Below are 20,923 nucleotides of genomic sequence, written 5' to 3'. Positions count from 1 at the left end.
CACGTGAGGAGATGCGTGACTCCCGGAGCAGTTGAAATCTCATCCCCATCCGGTGCGGCCTCTTTTCATTGATCAAGACAAACACGCCGCAGCCGCCGACAAAAGCCGCAGGGAGCTCATCCTCCTGCAGGAGAGCAGGAGGCCCCCATCACAGAAGAGGCTTGTGTCTTTTCAGGGCTCCTCTGTGAGAAAAGAAGCCACACCACCACACAGGCTGAAAGAGGAAGCCAGGAATGGGAGATGGCCACAATCCCAGTCACTGGAACGCTGGCCTCACTGGACAAGCCACCGTTTGGCACCCCTCTCCTTCAGCCCGTGGCAGTGGCACGGTGCTGTACCCGGCCTGGGCTCTGGCCTCTGCTCCGTCCTCCCTCTGGCTGTGTATCCCCTGTTTCTCCGGGTCTTACGTGCTTCCTGGTCTGGCTGGATGTCTTCCAGAAGGATCACTTCCCAGTCCATCAGGGAGACACGTCCTGGAGATCCCTGTCATGATTGTTTCTCTCTGCAAACCTGCTTGGGTTTGCCCCGATTTCCAGCGGGGGAGGGGGAGCTTCAGGGCCCCTGCTGGGGACTCAGGACTCCGCTTGGGATCCGATAATGGACACTCCGGGTGAGAAAGCATGGGCTGAGCACATCTCCTGAGGCAGGCAGGGTCTCGCTGCAGCCCACAATCATCCCACAGGCCTCAAGGCCTGCTGTCCACTGAAAGTTCACGGCCGCATCTGAGCCCTCTGCCTCCCTCCTCCTTTGAAAGACAGGTCCTTGTCTTCTGGGACAGGTGCTGTCGCATTTCCTCTGCACACCCAGTCTCATTCCTGAGAAGGAGACTCCCCTCTGCTCCTGGGTGGACTGGCCCCCTGAAACTTTTGGCCCGCTGCTAGATCCCAGGCGTTCTTTGATTTTCCCTGGCATTCATGGAAAGGTCACCTGTGCCCCCCTTCCACCGGACACATGCCTGGACACCATTGTTTCCTTCGCCATCGCCCCGTGGGCCCTCAGTGACACACGTTCACACCATCTGCTCTAGGCTACGCCAGTGCCACGCGTTGGCTCCACCTGGGATTGGCCCCTGGACCTGTTGACACGTGTCCTGGGAAGCGGGATCAGCCTGAAGGAGCCCCAGGCCCTTGAGAATCACGGCAGGTCACCGCTCTTTGAAAGGAGGGAGGCAGAGGGCTCACGGGTCAGTGACCTTTCAGCTGACTCCACGCCTTGAGGCCCATGGGATGATTGTGGGCTGCAGCCAGGCCCTGCCTGCCTCAGTCGATGTGCTCAGCCCATCCATTCTCACTCGGAGGGGTCCAGAATGGGATCTGATGGGGGGTCGAGAGATGACCCCAGCAGGCGCCCTGAAGCTGCCGCTCCCCCGGTGGAAATCGGCTCAAGGAGGTCCTGAAGACGGGACCCCTGGGGGTTTGATCCTGGGAGGCCGCCCGCGGCCGCCTCTCCCACGCGGCCCCCCTACTGAACCCCGGATGCAGCCGCTGGCAAGGCGGCAGCAGGAGAGCCCCTGGAGCCCAGCGGTCACCGTCCTTTAAAGGGGACGCAGCCTGACTGCCGGCAGCGGAGCGCGGGGCGGCCCAGCCAATGCGCATGCGCGAGTGGCGAGCGGGTGCCCGCGTCACAGTGGTTCCCACGGTTGTCAGAGAAACGGCTCCCTGAGGCCTGGCAAACAGGAGCCCTCCGTGGCAGTGCTTGGCTGGCGGGGCTCCGGGGCTCCAGCCTGACCTCCCCACGGGGTGGACAGGACGTTCTCCGGATGCCAGGAGTCGTGGCAAAGGGCTGACCAGGACGTTGAAAGCACAGGCGGGGTCCGGGGGAAGCAGCGCCGCATCCCAGCCTCAGGCCCGCCCGGACGCTGTTCGGGTGAGTCTCCCCAGAAGTCGTGCCCCCGTGATCTCGAGGACGGGTGGGCCTGCAGGCCCGTGGGCTGCTCTCTCAACCGAAGGTCGTTCTGGTCGAGAGCCGAAACCCCTAGCGTCAGCGGCTGCCTGGGGGTGTTTGTTTCCGCGCCACCGCTGTAGGACTCTCTGTGTGTGTGTATGTGTTTGTGTGTCTCCCATTTTCGCTTCTCTGCCTGTCTCTCACGCTCTGTGAGTTCCTTGCCCTCTCTGTGTCGGCTGGTGTGTGTCTGTGTGTGTGTGTGTGTGTGTGTGTGTGTGTGTGTGAGATTGTGTGTTTGGAGGAAAGTGCCCTGTGCGCCCAAAAGCGATTTCTTGCCTGTCGCCTGTCTTTGGTGAGCCTCCCTCCGCGTCTGTGCCTGGGTCATGTGTCCGCTCGTCAAGCGTTTTCGCGGCGGTTCCACTTTGGGTTTGTGAAGGCCTGGACCACGTGAGGAGATGCGTGACTCCCGGAGCAGTTGAAATCTCATCCCCATCCGGTTCGGCCTCTTTTCATTGATCAAGACAAACACGCCGCAGCCGCCGACAAAAGCCGCAGGGAGCTCATCCTCCTGCAGGAGAGCAGGAGGCCCCCATCACAGAAGAGGCTTGTGTCTTTTCAGGGCTCCTCTGTGAGAAAAGAAGCCACACCACCACACAGGCTGAAAGAGGAAGCCAGGAATGGGAGATGGCCACAATCCCAGTCACTGAAACGCTGGCCTCACTGGACAAGCCACCCGTTTGGCACCCCTCTCCTTCAGCCCGTGGCAGTGGCACGGTGCTGTACCCGGCCTGGGCTCTGGCCTCTGCTCCGTCCTCCCTCTGGCTGTGTATCCCCTGTTTCTCCGGGGCTGACGTGCTTCCTGGTCTGGCTGAATGTCTTCCAGAAGGATCACTTCCCAGTCCATCAGGGAGACACGTCCTGGAGATCCCTGTCATGATTGTTTCTCTCTGCAAACCTGCTTGGGTTTGCCCCGATTTCCAGCGGGGGAGGGGGAGCTTCAGGGCCCCTGCTGGGGACTCAGGACTCCGCTTGGGATCCGATAATGGACACTCCGGGTGAGAAAGCATGGGCTGAGCACATCTCCTGAGGCAGGCAGGGTCTCGCTGCAGCCCACAATCATCCCACAGGCCTCAAGGCCTGCTGTCCACTGAAAGTTCACGGCCGCATCTGAGCCCTCTGCCTCCCTCCTCCTTTGAAAGACAGGTCCTTGTCTTCTGGGACAGGTGCTGTCGCATTTCCTCTGCACACCCAGTCTCATTCCTGAGAAGGAGACTCCCCTCTGCTCCTGGGTGGACTGGCCCCCTGAAACTTTTGGCCCGCTGCTAGATCCCAGGCGTTCTTTGATTTTCCCTGGCATTCATGGAAAGGTCACCTGTGCCCCCCTTCCACCGGACACATGCCTGGACACCATTGTTTCCTTCGCCATCGCCCCGTGGGCCCTCAGTGACACACGTTCACACCATCTGCTCTAGGCTACGCCAGTGCCACGCGTTGGCTCCACCTGGGATTGGCCCCTGGACCTGTTGACACGTGTCCTGGGAAGCGGGATCAGCCTGAAGGAGCCCCAGGCCCTTGAGAATCACGGCAGGTCACCGCTCTTTGAAAGGAGGGAGGCAGAGGGCTCACGGGTCAGTGACCTTTCAGCTGACTCCACGCCTTGAGGCCCATGGGATGATTGTGGGCTGCAGCCAGGCCCTGCCTGCCTCAGTCGATGTGCTCAGCCCATCCATTCTCACTCGGAGGGGTCCAGAATGGGATCTGATGGGGGGTCGAGAGATGACCCCAGCAGGCGCCCTGAAGCTGCCGCTCCCCCGGTGGAAATCGGCTCAAGGAGGTCCTGAAGACGGGACCCCTGGGGGTTTGATCCTGGGAGGCCGCCCGCGGCCGCCTCTCCCACGCGGCCCCCTACTGAACCCCGGATGCAGCCGCTGGCAAGGCGGCAGCAGGAGAGCCCCTGGAGCCCAGCGGTCACCGTCCTTTAAAGGGGACGCAGCCTGACTGCCGGCAGCGGAGCGCGGGGCGGCCCAGCCAATGCGCATGCGCGAGTGGCGAGCGGGTGCCCGCGTCACAGTGGTTCCCACGGTTGTCAGAGAAACGGCTCCCTGAGGCCTGGCAAACAGGAGCCCTCCGTGGCAGTGCTTGGCTGGCGGGGCTCCGGGGCTCCAGCCTGACCTCCCCACGGGGTGGACAGGACGTTCTCCGGATGCCAGGAGTCGTGGCAAAGGGCTGACCAGGACGTTGAAAGCACAGGCGGGGTCCGGGGGAAGCAGCGCCGCATCCCAGCCTCAGGCCCGCCCGGACGCTGTTCGGGTGAGTCTCCCCAGAAGTCGTGCCCCCGTGATCTCGAGGACGGGTGGGCCTGCAGGCCCGTGGGCTGCTCTCTCAACCGAAGGTCGTTCTGGTCGAGAGCCGAACCCCCTAGCGTCAGCGGCTGCCTGGGGGTGTTTGTTTCCGCGCCACGGCTGTAGGACTCTCTGTGTGTGTGTATGTGTTTGTGTGTCTCCCATTTTCGCTTCTCTGCCTGTCTCTCACGCTCTGTGAGTTCCTTGCCCTCTCTGTGTCGGCTGGTGTGTGTCTGTGTGTGTGTGTGTGTGTGTGTGTGTGTGTGTGTGTGAGATTGTGTGTTTGGAGGAAAGTGCCCTGTGCGCCCAAAAGCGATTTCTTGCCTGTCGCCTGTCTTTGGTGAGCCTCCCTCCGCGTCTGTGCCTGGGTCATGTGTCCGCTCGTCAAGCGTTTTCGCGGCGGTTCCACTTTGGGTTTGTGAAGGCCTGGACCACGTGAGGAGATGCGTGACTCCCGGAGCAGTTGAAATCTCATCCCCATCCGGTGCAGCCTCTTTTCATTGATCAAGACAAACACGCCGCAGCCGCCGACAAAAGCCGCAGGGAGCTCATCCTCCTGCAGGAGAGCAGGAGGCCCCCATCACAGAAGAGGCTTGTGTCTTTTCAGGGCTCCTCTGTGAGAAAAGAAGCCACACCACCACACAGGCTGAAAGAGGAAGCCAGGAATGGGAGATGGCCACAATCCCAGTCACTGGAACGCTGGCCTCACTGGACAAGCCACCCGTTTGGCACCCCTCTCCTTCAGCCCGTTGCAGTGGCACGGTGCTGTACCCGGCCTGGGCTCTGGCCTCTGCTCCGTCCTCCCTCTGGCTGTGTATCCCCTGTTTCTCCGGGGCTTACGTGCTTCCTGGTCTGGCTGGATGTCTTCCAGAAGGATCACTTCCCAGTCCATCAGGGAGACACGTCCTGGAGATCCCTGTCATGATTGTTTCTCTCTGCAAACCTGCTTGGGTTTGCCCCGATTTCCAGCGGGGGAGGGGGAGCTTCAGGGCCCCTGCTGGGGACTCAGGACTCCGCTTGGGATCCGATAATGGACACTCCGGGTGAGAAAGCATGGGCTGAGCACATCTCCTGAGGCAGGCAGGGTCTCGCTGCAGCCCACAATCATCCCACAGGCCTCAAGGCCTGCTGTCCACTGAAAGTTCACGGCCGCATCTGAGCCCTCTGCCTCCCTCCTCCTTTGAAAGACAGGTCCTTGTCTTCTGGGACAGGTGCTGTCGCATTTCCTCTGCACACCCAGTCTCATTCCTGAGAAGGAGACTCCCCTCTGCTCCTGGGTGGACTGGCCCCCTGAAACTTTTGGCCCGCTGCTAGATCCCAGGCGTTCTTTGATTTTCCCTGGCATTCATGGAAAGGTCACCTGTGCCCCCCTTCCACCGGGCACATGCCTGGACACCATTGTTTCCTTCGCCATCGCCCCGTGGGCCCTCAGTGACACACGTTCACACCATCTGCTCTAGGCTACGCCAGTGCCACGCGTTGGCTCCACCTGGGATTGGCCCCTGGACCTGTTGACACGTGTCCTGGGAAGCGGGATCAGCCTGAAGGAGCCCCAGGCCCTTGAGAATCACGGCAGGTCACCGCTCTTTGAAAGGAGGGAGGCAGAGGGCTCACGGGTCAGTGACCTTTCAGCTGACTCCGCGCCTTGAGGCCCATGGGATGATTGTGGGCTGCAGCCAGGCCCTGCCTGCCTCAGTCGATGTGCTCAGCCCATCAATTCTCACTCGGAGGGGTCCAGAATGGGATCTGATGGGGGGTCGAGAGATGACCCCAGCAGGCGCCCTGAAGCTGCCGCTCCCCCGGTGGAAATCGGCTCAAGGAGGTCCTGAAGACGGGACCCCTGGGGGTTTGATCCTGGGAGGCCGCCCGCGGCCGCCTCTCCCACGCGGCCCCCTACTGAACCCCGGATGCAGCCGCTGGCAAGGCGGCAGCAGGAGAGCCCCTGGAGCCAGCGGTCACCGTCCTTTAAAGGGGACGCAGCCTGACTGCCGGCAGCGGAGCGCGGGGCGGCCCAGCCAATGCGCATGCGCGAGTGGCGAGCGGGTGCCCGCGTCACAGTGGTTCCCACGGTTGTCAGAGAAACGGCTCCCTGAGGCCTGGCAAACAGGAGCCCTCCGTGGCAGTGCTTGGCTGGCGGGGCTCCGGGGCTCCAGCCTGACCTCCCCACGGGGTGGACAGGACGTTCTCCGGATGCCAGGAGTCGTGGCAAAGGGCTGACCAGGACGTTGAAAGCACAGGCGGGGTCCGGGGGAAGCAGCGCCGCATCCCAGCCTCAGGCCCGCCCGGACGCTGTTCGGGTGAGTCTCCCCAGAAGTCGTGCCCCCGTGATCTCGAGGACGGGTGGGCCTGCAGCCGTGGGCTGCTCTCTCAACCGAAGGTCGTTCTGGTCGAGAGCCGAACCCCCTAGCGTCAGCGGCGGCCTGGGGGTGTTTGTTTCCGCGCCACGGCTGTAGGACTCTCTCTGTGTGTGTATGTGTTTGTGTGTCTCCCATTTTCGCTTCTCTGCCTGTCTCTCACGCTCTGTGAGTTCCTTGCCCTCTCTCTGTCGGCTGGTATGTGTCTGTGTGTGTGTGTGTGTGTGTGTGTGTGTGTGTGTGAGATTGTGTGTTTGGAGGAAAGTGCCCTGTGCGCCCAGAAGCGATTTCTTGCCTGTGGCCTGTCTTTGGTGAGCCTCCCTCCGCGTCTGTGCCTGGGTCATGTGTCCGCTCGTCAAGCGTTTTCGCGGCGGTTCCACTTTGGGTTTGTGAAGGCCTGGACCACGTGAGGAGATGCGTGACTCCCGGAGCAGTTGAAATCTCATCCCCATCCGGTGCGGCCTCTTTTCATTGATCAAGACAAACACACTGTAGCCGCGGACAAAAGCCGCAGGGAGCTCATCCTCCTGCAGGAGAGCAGGAGGCCCCCATCACAGAAGAGGCTTGTGTCTTTTCAGGGCTCCTCTGTGAGAACAGAAGCCACACCACCACACAGGCTGAAAGAGGAAGCCAGGAATGGGAGATGGCCACAATCCCAGTCACTGGAACGCTGGCCTCACTGGACAAGCCACCCGTTTGGCACCCCTCTCCTTCAGCCCGTGGCAGTGGCACGGTGCTGTACCCGGCCTGGGCTCTGGCCTCTGCTCCGTCCTCCCTCTGGCTGTGTATCCCCTGTTTCTCCGGGGCTGACGTGCTTCCTGGTCTGGCTGGATGTCTTCCAGAAGGATCACTTCCCAGTCCATCAGGGAGACACGTCCTGGAGATCCCTGTCATGATTGTTTCTCTCTGCAAACCTGCTTGGGTTTGCCCCGATTTCCAGCGGGGGAGGGGGAGCTTCAGGGCCCCTGCTGGGGACTCAGGACTCCGCTTGGGATCCGATAATGGACACTCCGGGTGAGAAAGCATGGGCTGAGCACATCTCCTGAGGCAGGCAGGGTCTCGCTGCAGCCCACAATCATCCCACAGGCCTCAAGGCCTGCTGTCCACTGAAAGTTCACGGCCGCATATGAGCCCTCTGCCTCCCTCCTCCTTTGAAAGACAGGTCCTTGTCTTCTGGGACAGGTGCTGTCGCATTTCCTCTGCACACCCAGTCTCATTCCTGAGAAGGAGACTCCCCTCTGCTCCTGGGTGGACTGGCCCCCTGAAACTTTTGGCCCGCTGCTAGATCCCAGGCGTTCTTTGATTTTCCCTGGCATTCATGGAAAGGTCACCTGTGCCCCCCTTCCACCGGACACATGCCTGGACACCATTGTTTCCTTCGCCATCGCCCCGTGGGCCCTCAGTGACACACGTTCACACCATCTGCTCTAGGCTACGCCAGTGCCACGCGTTGGCTCCACCTGGGATTGGCCCCTGGACCTGTTGACACGTGTCCTGGGAAGCGGGATCAGCCTGAAGGAGCCCCAGGCCCTTGAGAATCACGGCAGGTCACCGCTCTTTGAAAGGAGGGAGGCAGAGGGCTCACGGGTCAGTGACCTTTCAGCTGACTCCACGCCTTGAGGCCCATGGGATGATTGTGGGCTGCAGCCAGGCCCTGCCTGCCTCAGTCGATGTGCTCAGCCCATCCATTCTCACTCGGAGGGGTCCAGAATGGGATCTGATGGGGGGTCGAGAGATGACCCCAGCAGGCGCCCTGAAGCTGCCGCTCCCCCGGTGGAAATCGGCTCAAGGAGGTCCTGAAGACGGGACCCCTGGGGGTTTGATCCTGGGAGGCCGCCCGCGGCCGCCTCTCCCACGCGGCCCCCTACTGAACCCCGGATGCAGCCGCTGGCAAGGCGGCAGCAGGAGAGCCCCTGGAGCCCAGCGGTCACCGTCCTTTAAAGGGGACGCAGCCTGACTGCCGGCAGCGGAGCGCGGGGCGGCCCAGCCAATGCGCATGCGCGAGTGGCGAGCGGGTGCCCGCGTCACAGTGGTTCCCACGGTTGTCAGAGAAACGGCTCCCTGAGGCCTGGCAAACAGGAGCCCTCCGTGGCAGTGCTTGGCTGGCGGGGCTCCGGGGCTCCAGCCTGACCTCCCCACGGAGTGGACAGGACGTTCTCCGGATGCCAGGAGTCGTGGCAAAGGGCTGACCAGGACGTTGAAAGCACAGGCGGGGTCCGGGGGAAGCAGCGCCGCATCCCAGCCTCAGGCCCGCCCGGACGCTGTTCGGGTGAGTCTCCCCAGAAGTCGTGCCCCCGTGATCTCGAGGACGGGTGGGCCTGCAGGCCCGTGGGCTGCTCTCTCAACCGAAGGTCGTTCTGGTCGAGAGCCGAACCCCCTAGCGTCAGCGGCTGCCTGGGGGTGTTTGTTTCCGCGCCACGGCTGTAGGACTCTCTGTGTGTGTGTATGTGTTTGTGTGTCTCCCATTTTCGCTTCTCTGCCTGTCTCTCACGCTCTGTGAGTTCCTTGCCCTCTCTGTGTCGGCTGGTGTGTGTCTGTGTGTGTGTGTGTGTGTGTGTGTGTGTGTGTGTGAGATTGTGTGTTTGGAGGAAAGTGCCCTGTGCGCCCAAAAGCGATTTCTTGCCTGTCGCCTGTCTTTGGTGAGCCTCCCTCCGCGTCTGTGCCTGGGTCATGTGTCCGCTCGTCAAGCGTTTTCGCGGCGGTTCCACTTTGGGTTTGTGAAGGCCTGGACCACGTGAGGAGATGCGTGACTCCCGGAGCAGTTGAAATCTCATCCCCATCCGGTGCAGCCTCTTTTCATTGATCAAGACAAACACGCCGCAGCCGCCGACAAAAGCCGCAGGGAGCTCATCCTCCTGCAGGAGAGCAGGAGGCCCCCATCACAGAAGAGGCTTGTGTCTTTTCAGGGCTCCTCTGTGAGAAAAGAAGCCACACCACCACACAGGCTGAAAGAGGAAGCCAGGAATGGGAGATGGCCACAATCCCAGTCACTGGAACGCTGGCCTCACTGGACAAGCCACCCGTTTGGCACCCCTCTCCTTCAGCCCGTGGCAGTGGCACGGTGCTGTACCCGGCCTGGGCTCTGGCCTCTGCTCCGTCCTCCCTCTGGCTGTGTATCCCCTGTTTCTCCGGGGCTTACGTGCTTCCTGGTCTGGCTGGATGTCTTCCAGAAGGATCACTTCCCAGTCCATCAGGGAGACACGTCCTGGAGATCCCTGTCATGATTGTTTCTCTCTGCAAACCTGCTTGGGTTTGCCCCGATTTCCAGCGGGGGAGGGGGAGCTTCAGGGCCCCTGCTGGGGACTCAGGACTCCGCTTGGGATCCGATAATGGACACTCCGGGTGAGAAAGCATGGGCTGAGCACATCTCCTGAGGCAGGCAGGGTCTCGCTGCAGCCCACAATCATCCCACAGGCCTCAAGGCCTGCTGTCCACTGAAAGTTCACGGCCGCATCTGAGCCCTCTGCCTCCCTCCTCCTTTGAAAGACAGGTCCTTGTCTTCTGGGACAGGTGCTGTCGCATTTCCTCTGCACACCCAGTCTCATTCCTGAGAAGGAGACTCCCCTCTGCTCCTGGGTGGACTGGCCCCCTGAAACTTTTGGCCCGCTGCTAGATCCCAGGCGTTCTTTGATTTTCCCTGGCATTCATGGAAAGGTCACCTGTGCCCCCCTTCCACCGGGCACATGCCTGGACACCATTGTTTCCTTCGCCATCGCCCCGTGGGCCCTCAGTGACACACGTTCACACCATCTGCTCTAGGCTACGCCAGTGCCACGCGTTGGCTCCACCTGGGATTGGCCCCTGGACCTGTTGACACGTGTCCTGGGAAGCGGGATCAGCCTGAAGGAGCCCCAGGCCCTTGAGAATCACGGCAGGTCACCGCTCTTTGAAAGGAGGGAGGCAGAGGGCTCACGGGTCAGTGACCTTTCAGCTGACTCCGCGCCTTGAGGCCCATGGGATGATTGTGGGCTGCAGCCAGGCCCTGCCTGCCTCAGTCGATGTGCTCAGCCCATCAATTCTCACTCGGAGGGGTCCAGAATGGGATCTGATGGGGGGTCGAGAGATGACCCCAGAAGGCGCCCTGAAGCTGCCGCTCCCCCGGTGGAAATCGGCTCAAGGAGGTCCTGAAGACGGGACCCCTGGGGGTTTGATCCTGGGAGGCCGCCCGCGGCCGCCTCTCCCACGCGGCCCCCTACTGAACCCCGGATGCAGCCGCTGGCAAGGCGGCAGCAGGAGAGCCCCTGGAGCCCAGCGGTCACCGTCCTTTAAAGGGGACGCAGCCTGACTGCCGGCAGCGGAGCGCGGGGCGGCCCAGCCAATGCGCATGCGCGAGTGGCGAGCGGGTGCCCGCGTCACAGTGGTTCCCACGGTTGTCAGAGAAACGGCTCCCTGAGGCCTGGCAAACAGGAGCCCTCCGTGGCAGTGCTTGGCTGGCGGGGCTCCGGGGCTCCAGCCTGACCTCCCCACGGGGTGGACAGGACGTTCTCCGGATGCCAGGAGTCGTGGCAAAGGGCTGACCAGGACGTTGAAAGCACAGGCGGGGTCCGGGGGAAGCAGCGCCGCATCCCAGCCTCAGGCCCGCCCGGACGCTGTTCGGGTGAGTCTCCCCAGAAGTCGTGCCCCCGTGATCTCGAGGACGGGTGGGCCTGCAGGCCCGTGGGCTGCTCTCTCAACCGAAGGTCGTTCTGGTCGAGAGCCGAACCCCCTAGCGTCAGCGGCGGCCTGGGGGTGTTTGTTTCCGCGCCACGGCTGTAGGACTCTCTCTGTGTGTGTATGTGTTTGTGTGTCTCCCATTTTCGCTTCTCTGCCTGTCTCTCACGCTCTGTGAGTTCCTTGCCCTCTCTCTGTCGGCTGGTATGTGTCTGTGTGTGTGTGTGTGTGTGTGTGTGTGTGTGTGTGTGAGATTGTGTGTTTGGAGGAAAGTGCCCTGTGCGCCCAGAAGCGATTTCTTGCCTGTGGCCTGTCTTTGGTGAGCCTCCCTCCGCGTCTGTGCCTGGGTCATGTGTCCGCTCGTCAAGCGTTTTCGCGGCGGTTCCACTTTGGGTTTGTGAAGGCCTGGACCACGTGAGGAGATGCGTGACTCCCGGAGCAGTTGAAATCTCATCCCCATCCGGTGCGGCCTCTTTTCATTGATCAAGACAAACACACTGTAGCCGCGGACAAAAGCCGCAGGGAGCTCATCCTCCTGCAGGAGAGCAGGAGGCCCCCATCACAGAAGAGGCTTGTGTCTTTTCAGGGCTCCTCTGTGAGAACAGAAGCCACACCACCACACAGGCTGAAAGAGGAAGCCAGGAATGGGAGATGGCCACAATCCCAGTCACTGGAACGCTGGCCTCACTGGACAAGCCACCCGTTTGGCACCCCTCTCCTTCAGCCCGTGGCAGTGGCACGGTGCTGTACCCGGCCTGGGCTCTGGCCTCTGCTCCGTCCTCCCTCTGGCTGTGTATCCCCTGTTTCTCCGGGGCTGACGTGCTTCCTGGTCTGGCTGGATGTCTTCCAGAAGGATCACTTCCCAGTCCATCAGGGAGACACGTCCTGGAGATCCCTGTCATGATTGTTTCTCTCTGCAAACCTGCTTGGGTTTGCCCCGATTTCCAGCGGGGGAGGGGGAGCTTCAGGGCCCCTGCTGGGGACTCAGGACTCCGCTTGGGATCCGATAATGGACACTCCGGGTGAGAAAGCATGGGCTGAGCACATCTCCTGAGGCAGGCAGGGTCTCGCTGCAGCCCACAATCATCCCACAGGCCTCAAGGCCTGCTGTCCACTGAAAGTTCACGGCCGCATCTGAGCCCTCTGCCTCCCTCCTCCTTTGAAAGACAGGTCCTTGTCTTCTGGGACAGGTGCGGTCGCATTTCCTCTGCACACCCAGTCTCATTCCTGAGAAGGAGACTCCCCTCTGCTCCTGGGTGGACTGGCCCCCTGAAACTTTTGGCCCGCTGCTAGATCCCAGGCGTTCTTTGATTTTCCCTGGCATTCATGGAAAGGTCACCTGTGCCCCCCTTCCACCGGGCACATGCCTGGACACCATTGTTTCCTTCGCCATCGCCCCGTGGGCCCTCAGTGACACACGTTCACACCATCTGCTCTAGGCTACGCCAGTGCCACGCGTTGGCTCCACCTGGGATTGGCCCCTGGACCTGTTGACACGTGTCCTGGGAAGCGGGATCAGCCTGAAGGAGCCCCAGGCCCTTGAGAATCACGGCAGGTCACCGCTCTTTGAAAGGAGGGAGGCAGAGGGCTCACGGGTCAGTGACCTTTCAGCTGACTCCACGCCTTGAGGCCCATGGGATGATTGTGGGCTGCAGCCAGGCCCTGCCTGCCTCAGTCGATGTGCTCAGCCCATCCATTCTCACTCGGAGGGGTCCAGAATGGGATCTGATGGGGGGTCGAGAGATGACCCCAGCAGGCGCCCTGAAGCTGCCGCTCCCCCGGTGGAAATCGGCTCAAGGAGGTCCTGAAGACGGGACCCCTGGGGGTTTGATCCTGGGAGGCCGCCCGCGGCCGCCTCTCCCACGCGGCCCCCTACTGAAGCCCGGATGCAGCCGCTGGCAAGGCGGCAGCAGGAGAGCCCCTGGAGCCCAGCGGTCACCGTCCTTTAAAGGGGACGCAGCCTGACTGCCGGCAGCGGAGCGCGGGGCGGCCCAGCCAATGCGCATGCGCGAGTGGCGAGCGGGTGCCCGCGTCACAGTGGTTCCCACGGTTGTCAGAGAAACGGCTCCCTGAGGCCTGGCAAACAGGAGCCCTCCGTGGCAGTGCTTGGCTGGCGGGGCTCCGGGGCTCCAGCCTGACCTCCCCACGGGGTGGACAGGACGTTCTCCGGATGCCAGGAGTCGTGGCAAAGGGCTGACCAGGACGTTGAAAGCACAGGCGGGGTCCGGGGGAAGCAGCGCCGCATCCCAGCCTCAGGCCCGCCCGGACGCTGTTCGGGTGAGTCTCCCCAGAAGTCGTGCCCCCGTGATCTCGAGGACGGGTGGGCCTGCAGGCCCGTGGGCTGCTCTCTCAACCGAAGGACGTTCTGGTCGAGAGCCGAACCCCCTAGCGTCAGCGGCTGCCTGGGGGTGTTTGTTTCCCCGCCACGGCTGTAGGACTCTCTGTGTGTGTGTATGTGTTTGTGTGTCTCCCATTCTCGCTTCTCTGCCTGTCTCTCACGCTCTGTGAGTTCCTTGCCCTCTCTGTGTCGGCTGGTGTGTGTCTGTGTGTGTGTGTGTGTGTGTGTGTGTGTGTGTGAGATTGTGTGTTTGGAGGAAAGTGCCCTGTGCGCCCAAAAGCGATTTCTTGCCTGTCGCCTGTCTTTGGTGAGCCTCCCTCCGCGTCTGTGCCTGGGTCATGTGTCCGCTCGTCAAGCGTTTTCGCGGCGGTTCCACTTTGGGTTTGTGAAGGCCTGGACCACGTGAGGAGATGCGTGACTCCCGGAGCAGTTGAAATCTCATCCCCATCCGGTGCGGCCTCTTTTCATTGATCAAGACAAACACGCCGCAGCCGCCGACAAAAGCCGCAGGGAGCTCATCCTCCTGCAGGAGAGCAGGAGGCCCCCATCACAGAAGAGGCTTGTGTCTTTTCAGGGCTCCTCTGTGAGAAAAGAAGCCACACCACCACACAGGCTGAAAGAGGAAGCCAGGAATGGGAGATGGCCACAATCCCAGTCACTGGAACGCTGGCCTCACTGGACAAGCCACCCGTTTGGCACCCCTCTCCTTCAGCCCGTGGCAGTGGCACGGTGCTGTACCCGGCCTGGGCTCTGGCCTCTGCTCCGTCCTCCCTCTGGCTGTGTATCCCCTGTTTCTCCGGGGCTTACGTGCTTCCTGGTCTGGCTGGATGTCTTCCAGAAGGATCACTTCCCAGTCCATCAGGGAGACACGTCCTGGAGATCCCTGTCATGATTGTTTCTCTCTGCAAACCTGCTTGGGTTTGCCCCGATTTCCAGCGGGGGAGGGGGAGCTTCAGGGCCCCTGCTGGGGACTCAGGACTCCGCTTGGGATCCGATAATGGACACTCCGGGTGAGAAAGCATGGGCTGAGCACATCTCCTGAGGCAGGCAGGGTCTCGCTGCAACCCACAATCAGCCCACAGGCCTCAAGGCCTGCTGTCCACTGAAAGTTCACGGCCGCATCTGAGCCCTCTGCCTCCCTCCTCCTTTGCAAGACAGGTCCTTGTCTTCTGGGACAGGTGCTGTCGCATTTCCTCTGCACACCCAGTCTCATTCCTGAGAAGGAGACTCCCCTCTGCTCCTGGGTGGACTGGCCCCCTGAAACTTTTGGCCCGCTGCTAGATCCCAGGCGTTCTTTGATTTTCCCTGGCATTCATGGAAAGGTCACCTGTGCCCCCCTTCCACCGGGCACATGCCTGGACACCATTGTTTCCTTCGCCATCGCCCCGTGGGCCCTCAGTGACACACGTTCACACCATCTGCTCTAGGCTACGCCAGTGCCACGCGTTGGCTCCACCTGGGATTGGCCCCTGGACCTGTTGACACGTGTCCTGGGAAGCGGGATCAGCCTGAAGGAGCCCCAGGCCCTTGAGAATCACGGCAGGTCACCGCTCTTTGAAAGGAGGGAGGCAGAGGGCTCACGGGTCAGTGACCTTTCAGCTGACTCCGCGCCTTGAGGCCCATGGGATGATTGTGGGCTGCAGCCAGGCCCTGCCTGCCTCAGTCGATGTGCTCAGCCCATCAATTCTCACTCGGAGGGGTCCAGAATGGGATCTGATGGGGGGTCGAGAGATGACCCCAGCAGGCGCCCTGAAGCTGCCGCTCCCCCGGTGGAAATCGGCTCAAGGAGGTCCTGAAGACGGGACCCCTGGGGGTTTGATCCTGGGAGGCCGCCCGCGGCCGCCTCTCCCACGCGGCCCCCTACTGAACCCCGGATGCAGCCGCTGGCAAGGCGGCAGCAGGAGAGCCCCTGGAGCCCAGCGGTCACCGTCCTTTAAAGGGGACGCAGCCTGACTGCCGGCAGCGGAGCGCGGGGCGGCCCAGCCAATGCGCATGCGCGAGTGGCGAGCGGGTGCCCGCGTCACAGTGGTTCCCACGGTTGTCAGAGAAACGGCTCCCTGAGGCCTGGCAAACAGGAGCCCTCCGTGGCAGTGCTTGGCTGGCGGGGCTCCGGGGCTCCAGCCTGACCTCCCCACGGGGTGGACAGGACGTTCTCCGGATGCCAGGAGTCGTGGCAAAGGGCTGACCAGGACGTTGAAAGCACAGGCGGGGTCCGGGGGAAGCAGCGCCGCATCCCAGCCTCAGGCCCGCCCGGACGCTGTTCGGGTGAGTCTCCCCAGAAGTCGTGCCCCCGTGATCTCGAGGACGGGTGGGCCTGCAGGCCCGTGGGCTGCTCTCTCAACCGAAGGTCGTTCTGGTCGAGAGCCGAACCCCCTAGCGTCAGCGGCGGCCTGGGGGTGTTTGTTTCCGCGCCACGGCTGTAGGACTCTCTCTGTGTGTGTATGTGTTTGTGTGTCTCCCATTTTCGCTTCTCTGCCTGTCTCTCACGCTCTGTGAGTTCCTTGCCCTCTCTCTGTCGGCTGGTATGTGTCTGTGTGTGTGTGTGTGTGTGTGTGTGTGTGTGTGTGAGATTGTGTGTTTGGAGGAAAGTGCCCTGTGCGCCCAGAAGCGATTTCTTGCCTGTGGCCTGTCTTTGGTGAGCCTCCCTCCGCGTCTGTGCCTGGGTCATGTGTCCGCTCGTCAAGCGTTTTCGCGGCGGTTCCACTTTGGGTTTGTGAAGGCCTGGACCACGTGAGGAGATGCGTGACTCCCGGAGCAGTTGAAATCTCATCCCCATCCGGTGCGGCCTCTTTTCATTGATCAAGACAAACACACTGTAGCCGCGGACAAAAGCCGCAGGGAGCTCATCCTCCTGCAGGAGAGCAGGAGGCCCCCATCACAGAAGAGGCTTGTGTCTTTTCAGGGCTCCTCTGTGAGAACAGAAGCCACACCACCACACAGGCTGAAAGAGGAAGCCAGGAATGGGAGATGGCCACAATCCCAGTCACTGGAACGCTGGCCTCACTGGACAAGCCACCCGTTTGGCACCCCTCTCCTTCAGCCCGTGGCAGTGGCACGGTGCTGTACCCGGCCTGGGCTCTGGCCTCTGCTCCGTCCTCCCTCTGGCTGTGTATCCCCTGTTTCTCCGGGGCTGACGTGCTTCCTGGTCTGGCTGGATGTCTTCCAGAAGGATCACTTCCCAGTCCATCAGGGAGACACGTCCTGGAGATCCCTGTCATGATTGTTTCTCTCTGCAAACCTGCTTGGGTTTGCCCCGATTTCCAGCGGGGGAGGGGGAGCTTCAGGGCCCCTGCTGGGGACTCAGGACTCCGCTTGGGATCCGATAATGGACACTCCGGGTGAGAAAGCATGGGCTGAGCACATCTCCTGAGGCAGGCAGGGTCTCGCTGCAGCCCACAATCATCCCACAGGCCTCAAGGCCTGCTGTCCACTGAAAGTTCACGGCCGCATCTGAGCCCTCTGCCTCCCTCCTCCTTTGAAAGACAGGTCCTTGTCTTCTGGGACAGGTGCGGTCGCATTTCCTCTGCACACCCAGTCTCATTCCTGAGAAGGAGACTCCCCTCTGCTCCTGGGTGGACTGGCCCCCTGAAACTTTTGGCCCGCTGCTAGATCCCAGGCGTTCTTTGATTTTCCCTGGCATTCATGGAAAGGTCACCTGTGCCCCCCTTCCACCGGGCACATGCCTGGACACCATTGTTTCCTTCGCCATCGCCCCGTGGGCCCTCAGTGACACACGTTCACACCATCTGCTCTAGGCTACGCCAGTGCCACGCGTTGGCTCCACCTGGGATTGGCCCCTGGACCTGTTGACACGTGTCCTGGGAAGCGGGATCAGCCTGAAGGAGCCCCAGGCCCTTGAGAATCACGGCAGGTCACCGCTCTTTGAAAGGAGGGAGGCAGAGGGCTCACGGGTCAGTGACCTTTCAGCTGACTCCACGCCTTGAGGCCCATGGGATGATTGTGGGCTGCAGCCAGGCCCTGCCTGCCTCAGTCGATGTGCTCAGCCCATCCATTCTCACTCGGAGGGGTCCAGAATGGGATCTGATGGGGGGTCGAGAGATGACCCCAGCAGGCGCCCTGAAGCTGCCGCTCCCCCGGTGGAAATCGGCTCAAGGAGGTCCTGAAGACGGGACCCCTGGGGGTTTGATCCTGGGAGGCCGCCCGCGGCCGCCTCTCCCACGCGGCCCCCTACTGAAGCCCGGATGCAGCCGCTGGCAAGGCGGCAGCAGGAGAGCCCCTGGAGCCCAGCGGTCACCGTCCTTTAAAGGGGACGCAGCCTGACTGCCGGCAGCGGAGCGCGGGGCGGCCCAGCCAATGCGCATGCGCGAGTGGCGAGCGGGTGCCCGCGTCACAGTGGTTCCCACGGTTGTCAGAGAAACGGCTCCCTGAGGCCTGGCAAACAGGAGCCCTCCGTGGCAGTGCTTGGCTGGCGGGGCTCCGGGGCTCCAGCCTGACCTCCCCACGGGGTGGACAGGACGTTCTCCGGATGCCAGGAGTCGTGGCAAAGGGCTGACCAGGACGTTGAAAGCACAGGCGGGGTCCGGGGGAAGCAGCGCCGCATCCCAGCCTCAGGCCCGCCCGGACGCTGTTCGGGTGAGTCTCCCCAGAAGTCGTGCCCCCGTGATCTCGAGGACGGGTGGGCCTGCAGGCCCGTGGGCTGCTCTCTCAACCGAAGGACGTTCTGGTCGAGAGCCGAACCCCCTAGCGTCAGCGGCTGCCTGGGGGTGTTTGTTTCCCCGCCACGGCTGTAGGACTCTCTGTGTGTGTGTATGTGTTTGTGTGTCTCCCATTCTCGCTTCTCTGCCTGTCTCTCACGCTCTGTGAGTTCCTTGCCCTCTCTGTGTCGGCTGGTGTGTGTCTGTGTGTGTGTGTGTGTGTGTGTGTGTGTGTGTGTGTGTGTGAGATTGTGTGTTTGGAGGAAAGTGCCCTGTGCGCCCAAAAGCGATTTCTTGCCTGTCGCCTGTCTTTGGTGAGCCTCCCTCCGCGTCTGTGCCTGGGTCATGTGTCCGCTCGTCAAGCGTTTTCGCGGCGGTTCCACTTTGGGTTTGTGAAGGCCTGGACCACGTGAGGAGATGCGTGACTCCCGGAGCAGTTGAAATCTCATCCCCATCCGGTGCGGCCTCTTTTCATTGATCAAGACAAACACGCCGCAGCCGCCGACAAAAGCCGCAGGGAGCTCATCCTCCTGCAGGAGAGCAGGAGGCCCCCATCACAGAAGAGGCTTGTGTCTTTTCAGGGCTCCTCTGTGAGAAAAGAAGCCACACCACCACACAGGCTGAAAGAGGAAGCCAGGAATGGGAGATGGCCACAATCCCAGTCACTGGAACGCTGGCCTCACTGGACAAGCCACCCGTTTGGCACCCCTCTCCTTCAGCCCGTGGCAGTGGCACGGTGCTGTACCCGGCCTGGGCTCTGGCCTCTGCTCCGTCCTCCCTCTGGCTGTGTATCCCCTGTTTCTCCGGGGCTGACGTGCTTCCTGGTCTGGCTGGATGTCTTCCAGAAGGATCACTTCCCAGTCCATCAGGGAGACACGTCCTGGAGATCCCTGTCATGATTGTTTCTCTCTGCAAACCTGCTTGGGTTTGCCCCGATTTCCAGCGGGGGAGGGGGAGCTTCAGGGCCCCTGCTGGGGACTCAGGACTCCGCTTGGGATCCGATAATGGACACTCCGGGTGAGAAAGCATGGGCTGAGCACATCTCCTGAGGCAGGCAGGGTCTCGCTGCAGCCCACAATCATCCCACAGGCCTCAAGGCCTGCTGTCCACTGAAAGTTCACGGCCGCATCTGAGCCCTCTGCCTCCCTCCTCCTTTGAAAGACAGGTCCTTGTCTTCTGGGACAGGTGCTGTCGCATTTCCTCTGCACACCCAGTCTCATTCCTGAGAAGGAGACTCCCCTCTGCTCCTGGGTGGACTGGCCCCCTGAAACTTTTGGCCCGCTGCTAGATCCCAGGCGTTCTTTGATTTTCCCTGGCATTCATGGAAAGGTCACCTGTGCCCCCCTTCCACCGGACACATGCCTGGACACCATTGTTTCCTTCGCCATCGCCCCGTGGGCCCTCAGTGACACACGTTCACACCATCTGCTCTAGGCTACGCCGGTGCCACGCGTTGGCTCCACCTGGGATTGGCCCCTGGACCTGTTGACACGTGTCCTGGGAAGCGGGATCAGCCTGAAGGAGCCCCAGGCCCTTGAGAATCACGGCAGGTCACCGCTCTTTGAAAGGAGGGAGGCAGAGGGCTCACGGGTCAGTGACCTTTCAGCTGACTCCACGCCTTGAGGCCCATGGGATGATTGTGGGCTGCAGCCAGGCCCTGCCTGCCTCAGTCGATGTGCTCAGCCCATCCATTCTCACTCGGAGGGGTCCAGAATGGGATCTGATGGGGGGTCGAGAGATGACCCCAGCAGGCGCCCTGAAGCTGCCGCTCCCCCGGTGGAAATCGGCTCAAGGAGGTCCTGAAGACGGGACCCCTGGGGGTTTGATCCTGGGAGGCCGCCCGCGGCCGCCTCTCCCACGCGGCCCCCTACTGAACCCCGGATGCAGCCGCTGGCAAGGCGGCAGCAGGAGAGCCCCTGGAGCCCAGCGGTCACCGTCCTTTAAAGGGGACGCAGCCTGACTGCCGGCAGCGGAGCGCGGGGCGGCCCAGCCAATGCGCATGCGCGAGTGGCGAGCGGGTGCCCGCGTCACAGTGGTTCCCACGGTTGTCAGAGAAACGGCTCCCTGAGGCCTGGCAAACAGGAGCCCTCCGTGGCAGTGCTTGGCTGGCGGGGCTCCGGGGCTCCAGCCTGACCTCCCCACGGGGTGGACAGGACGTTCTCCGGATGCCAGGAGTCGTGGCAAAGGGCTGACCAGGACGTTGAAAGCACAGGCGGGGTCCGGGGGAAGCAGCGCCGCATCCCAGCCTCAGGCCCGCCCGGACGCTGTTCGGGTGAGTCTCCCCAGAAGTCGTGCCCCCGTGATCTCGAGGACGGGTGGGCCTGCAGGCCCGTGGGCTGCTCTCTCAACCGAAGGTCGTTCTGGTCGAGAGCCGAACCCCCTAGCGTCAGCGGCTGCCTGGGGGTGTTTGTTTCCGCGCCACCGCTGTAGGACTCTCTGTGTGTGTGTATGTGTTTGTGTGTCTCCCATTTTCGCTTCTCTGCCTGTCTCTCACGCTCTGTGAGTTCCTTGCCCTCTCTGTGTCGGCTGGTGTGTGTCTGTGTGTGTGTGTGTGTGTATGTGTGTGTGTGTGTGTGAGATTGTGTGTTTGGAGGAAAGTGCCCTGTGCGCCCAAAAGCGATTTCTTGCCTGTCGCCTGTCTTTGGTGAGCCTCCCTCCGCGTCTGTGCCTGGGTCATGTGTCCGCTCGTCAAGCGTTTTC

The sequence above is a fragment of the Macaca nemestrina genome, unplaced genomic scaffold, assembly GCF_043159975.1.
Source record: "Macaca nemestrina isolate mMacNem1 unplaced genomic scaffold, mMacNem.hap1 Scaffold_47, whole genome shotgun sequence".
Taxonomy (NCBI): domain Eukaryota; kingdom Metazoa; phylum Chordata; class Mammalia; order Primates; family Cercopithecidae; genus Macaca; species Macaca nemestrina.
This window is presented reverse-complemented; position numbering follows the sequence as displayed.